This window comes from Hyperolius riggenbachi, chromosome 7 (genome assembly GCF_040937935.1).
Source record: "Hyperolius riggenbachi isolate aHypRig1 chromosome 7, aHypRig1.pri, whole genome shotgun sequence".
In the NCBI taxonomy this organism is placed as follows: Eukaryota; Metazoa; Chordata; class Amphibia; order Anura; family Hyperoliidae; genus Hyperolius; species Hyperolius riggenbachi.
Window position 1 is genome coordinate 97,883,421 of NC_090652.1, and position 6,000 is coordinate 97,889,420.

Consider the following 6,000-nt stretch of genomic DNA (forward strand, 5'->3'; position numbering starts at 1 on the left):
TGAATGGCAGTTGTTACGTCCCACTGCCAAAATAGTGAGCAGGGAGGCTGGCCAGCATCATTGTATAAATCTTTTTCAGGGAATGTCTTTATAAAGAATAAAGGTCATGCTGAGAATCCCCTATGGAGCGATGGACTAGCCCAAAACCTGTCGGTAATGTCAGATTTCTGCTACCTACTGTGAGTGACAGCAACACAGGAGAGAAGTAATTTATGCCATATTTTACTCAGGGAGAAATGTACTTCTTATTTGTATGTGTTTTAAATGTTAAGATTTTCGTGACAGTTCCTCTTTAAATAGAACTCATTTTTTTTAAGAGCTCGTATGTATCCTTTTAATACAATACAGAAGGACATACAGGCCCACAGAACTCGCTTAGTGCAAGCCGAGCAATTGTACATCTAAGCTTGAATTAACTTATGATATAATGAATTGCATGTGAAGTATGGATAACAAATAGAACATTAGTAGCAAAGAAAAGAGGCTTGTATATTTATATTCAGTTATATAGCTTCTTTTTTTTTTTTTCTTAATATTCAGTTATATAGCTTTTTTTTTTTTTTTAATAACATTGCATCATTCTGTCACATTTGCAGTTTAGAAACCACATTCTGTATTCTAAGCTATAAAACATAACAGAAATAATGAACTTCCCTGCAGTAAAACCTTATCTCAAGCTGTCTCCACAGTTTATTGGCTGTTTAAGTGCTTTAGAAAACAGAACTGTATCCGATCCAGTAGGTCGAATAGCTCAGAGAAGCTCTTTTGCTTAGATAACAACGCAAGTGTTTTAACTCTTCCTGTACTGGAAAACAATATGAGGCTCTTCCCTTTACTACTAATGTTCTATTTCTTATTTCTTAGCTGTACTACACATACAATTAATTATCTCAGAAGTTTATTTTCGCTTCAGGTTTTCTTTAAATCGCAGGTGCAAGTAATGATTTATGTTTCTGACAACAACTCATGCAGGAACTCTGTTCCGACTTAGAATGTTTTTCTCTCTCACTTGTCTTAGACGTCACAACAATCAAGTGAAAAGTATTTTTTGATGTGGAAAGGCAGCTAATTTTACACCTCATATGCTGAATTTGTGACTCAGATCTCATTACGCTGTCTTGTTTCTTAGTAGCAATCTAAATCACGCGTAGTAGAATTCCAAGGTATAATTAGAAACGGCAATGGACCGTGCTGCAATAGGTAATCACTGCTGAGTGCAGTGGGGAGAGAATTGTGAATCATCTCCTGTTCTACACACACGCCATGCAATATGGCTCAAAGGATCGCTGAAATATGCATTTGGGCTAGTAGTTTTGTGTGGTGGCAATACTATATGCATATATACTTTTAACCACTAATGGAACGTAGACTTACACCCCCCTGACCAGCGCTATTTTTTACAATTCAGTGCTCTGCAGCTTTATTAGCTCGCTGCACAGCCATATAACTTAGCACACAAATAAATCCCGCCCTTTTCTGCCCACTAACAGAGCTTTCTGTTGGTGGGCTGTGATCGCTGCTGCAGGATTTTGTTTCGTTTTTTTATTAATTTATTTCTGATTTTATTTTTAATAAAAATTACTATTTTTTTCCTTTCTCCCCTTTCTCCCTCCCTCCCCCCGACAGCCAATCAGGGTGATCCTCTCTCATAGACATCAGCCTGTGATAGGGGATCACGATCGGAGCCACTCCAGGGGACAGCCGAGTGACAGGGCTGTCCCCAGTACAGCGCTGCAATAGATCGCAGCGCTGTACGATGTAAATAGACGGCGGTCTCGCCATCTAACAGTCTGCTAGTGGCCGTTGGCAGACCCGTCACTCAACAGGGGATGTGCATGTATCCCCGCTAATCTCCGCCTACTGTTCTTGATGCCTTTCGGCGTAAGGCGGTCCTGGGACTGCCACCTTCCCGACGCCTATCAGCCTTAGGCGGTCGGGAAGGGGTTAAGCTGCCGGGAGATCTTGGACGCAGGGTCGAAAAATGTCTCACCTGGCTCCTGCACAAGTCCCGGCAGCACTAATTAATATTCCCCCTCCAGGTCGCCATGGATAGTTGGGGAAAGATGTAATTCGGCTTCCAGCTATTCCTGGGGGCTGAATTACAGTTTCATAGTAATTTGTGCTCCATCTTTTGAGAGCGTCCAAATTACTCACTGAGCGCCGATATAGCTGTAATTCCTATTACAGCCTATGGTGGTGCTGGCTGTGCCCAGATGATGTGAGACATAATATAGGTAGATTGATCAAAAGTGCCAACCCACACAGTTCACTTACAAATGGATCCTGTCTATCTCAGTCAAATGCCAAAATTATATATCTGTCTGAGACTGCAGTGGTGAGCTTTTATAGCAGATAGCAAGCAAATGGTTTGAGGTTGTGGCCACGTGTTTTTTTCACAGGTGGTCCCGTGGCAGTCCTTTTTTGGAAGTGCCTGGAGTGCGGTCAGTTGTTGTTTGTTGGTAGCCGTGAAGGGGTGCCATGTGACCTTTGGATTTTGTAATGACTTGGGAGTTGGTGGCTCCAGGGGTGGAGCCATGATGGGTGGGGTGCTCGCGTGTGGAGTGTGTTTGTGCCTGTGTGTGTGCTTTTCATTGCTGTTTGGCACCTGGTGAGGGATGGTTGTGTCCGTGACATGTGGTGTTTTCGTCCACTTGGTACAGCAAGGGTTTTGCAGCCAGTGGTGTGCCGTCTCAATTTTTTGTTCTACCCACACACACCCTCGGCATAACCTTATTCCTATCCATCCTACCCCTAGGCATTCGCTCCCTGTTTCCTGTGGCCTCTGGAGTGCCAGGTCCACCCGCAATAAGCTGCTCTCTGGAACTCGCTCCCTCCAGCCACCAGACTCGCCCTCACGTTTAATACCTTCACACACGCTCTCAAGACTCACCCTTTCATGCTCGCATACCCCCCTACACCAGCACCATAATATGTTCTGTTAGACACCCTCTCAACAGATGCACCTATTGTCTCCACCCCCACCCTTTAGATTGTAAGCCTCTGGCAGGGCCCTCTCTCTTAGTGTTTCCACCTTGATTATGCAATATTACTGACAATCACCCCTTTTGTGGACTAGAACAATCTCTATTTTGACCTATGACACTGTATTATCAAATCATTTGCATGATCTTGTTTTGTTGTGAGTTTCCTGTATGTCCTACCTTGTATGTTAACCCTTTTATCTATTGTGAAGCGCTGCGTAATATGTTGGCGCTTTATAAATACAATAAATAATAATAATAATAATCTCTACTCTCATTATGCTTTTGAGATCATTCTTTGGCCGGCTGGCCCATTTCTTTATTAGGCCCCGTTTACATCTAAAATCGCAAAACGCTAGCGATTACCACTAGCGTTTTGCAGGAGTGATCTTTCCACGATTAACGTGGAAAAATCACTGAACAAAGTAGCATTTTAGGAACAATCACGATTAGCGGTTCCATACATGCTAATTGCCATCTCTCCAGAATCGCCGCCAAAAAGCTGCAGGTAACGCATTTGCGATTATCGCTAATCGCAAAACGCCCGCGATCGTGGCAGTGAGAACATTGCCATAGGAATACATGGTCTAGGCGTTTAAAAAAAAAGCTAGCAGTTTGTGGTGAGCGGGAATCACGTGATTCCCGCTCAGATGTGAACGGGGCCTTAAAGTCCAAAATGCGCCCTCCTTTTTGTCTTTCCTGATTTCCCAGTCACTTTCAGAATCAGAATCTTTTATTTTGCGAAGCACGACTGGGCCGTACCCAGAATTGTTTTTTGCATGTACAGGGCTAGGTGTGGAGCAAGACATACAATACAATAAGAGTACAAATACAGCAATTTAACCATAAATATTTACACAGAGTTTGAGCTCAAGAATGTAAAATGTACAGCAGTGCAATCATGTACTACCGAATGCTACTTGAAGGGGGCGGATAAGAGAGTTCATAGAGTTCAAAGAGTTGACAGCTGAGGGAAAAAAAGCTGTTTCTATGTCTTTCGGTCCTGGTGTAGATAGACCGGAATCTCCGGCCCAAGGGGAGCCGCTGGAAGAAGCGGAAGCCTGGGTGGGATGTGTCATTGATGATTCTCAGAGCTCTGGAGCACAGTCTGGAGTTGTAGAGTTGATCTAGCGAGGGGAGCAATTTCCCAATGATTTTCTCCGCTGATCTTATGATCCCCTGTAGTTTATGTCTGTCGCTGGCGACATAGCCAGCGTACCAGACCAGGATGGAGGAGCAGAGGACAGATTCAATTGTGGCGGAGTAGAAGCTCGACAGATGTGGAATTAAAGAACACCACCACAAAATACACTACTCAGTGCGCTTCACCTGTCCTGCACAGGAATCTGAAACCAAAACCACAGCTTGTGAGGTACTATCTTGTAATTCATCATGTGATTAGGCACCAAGACAAAGATATTCTAGCAACTTTTAAACACTCACATATGATGGTGATATGACTCTAGTTTCCTTACTTATAGTTGCTCAATCTTACATTATATTGGTGGTGCTCGCTGGATAGTTTCTTTTGTACATATGATTTCTATTAAACTTCCTCTCCCATTCTGCTTTGGTTATAGAGGTCACAGAAAATAGGAAGCTACGCAGACAGCAATAAAAACACAGCCAATTCTTATGACTGCTGAACTTACTAACAAAAGATACAAGATTTGGTTGGAATGACGCTGTAAAAATATATCTACCAAAAATGAGAGTTTAGCCTGTTTAATCCCTCCCCTCATCTGTGACTAATCACAAGTTCTAATTTGATCTCTCAGGTGTGTCACCTGGCTGTTTCAGCAGAGCAGCTTATTTGTAAACACAGGGTGTTAGCCCCATGTCTGCTTCCATGAAAGCAGGAAGTAGATACACTGCAGATTTATTGCAAGATTTGTATCAGCTGTAACAAACAAATGTTTTTCTTTAATGGTTCTTATGCTATTGCTTATCTTTTAGAGCAGAGAGGGAGTTCTGAGTTCAGGTCCGCTTTAAATGCAGCACTGTAAGGGGCTCCTCATGCCGCATCCTTACCAATCTGCTTTAATTAGGTACCAGCCCGATGACAGCAAGAAGGAAGCCTTCTCCAGTTTTACTAGCAGGAAAGTGAGAGCCGCTAGGAAATGACAGGAGGTGTTTCATGGCAGCGAATAAAGTGAATGTGTTCCTTATCTGGGAGAGTTTTGGGATTAGTAGCCCTGGAAACCCTTCACAAGAGCTTTATACAAGAAAGAATAAGTTTTGCTGAAGCGCACTGTGGATAGTACCACAGAAGTCTCTCAGCAGGCGTCACACATGACACAGCGTGACAGCTATCCTCAGGAGATAACAATTGGCATGTTGTGAAAATGCTATGATTAGCAGTCACAACTGCTAATAGAGATAAAGGACCTAATGCACAACAGAATAGGCTGTTATGCACTAAATTTGTCTCATGAGTTCTCACCTATCTTTTTCTCATTCATGTAATACAAACGCATAACCTAGCATGCAAAGAAGAACTAAAAACAAGGTGAGAAAAGTAATATTAAAGTGGGAGGAAACTCCATATTAACTGAAAAAAGTAGGGGAAATGTGATATAAAAAAAAGAGATGAATATTTCTGCTTGTTACCATAGTCACTGTTTTTCTGTGATACCATAAGTAACATCACTTTTGCCCTTTTCTTCTTATTATTCTTTTTTTACTGCTTATTTTACTGATTAATATCCCTCTTGCAGCAAACATCACCAAGATAACAGGCTTATATCACTGTCTAAAAAGGGGAATCAATTACCTTCTGATCATAGTGTCCTTATCTTATATGAAATGGGGAGTTTCTGTTACTTGCATTTTGAGATACGCTTGTTACTGTAGCAACAAAAAAAAAAAAAAAGACTTCCCACAATCCTGTGAACAGAATGCAAGTTTGGGTCCCACATCCTATTGCTTATCAGAGGATCCACTCGCATCCATTCCATTGCGCTCTGCCAGTGTGAAAGGCACCTCACTGAGTATAGGGGAGTTTTGTCATATGCCTTAC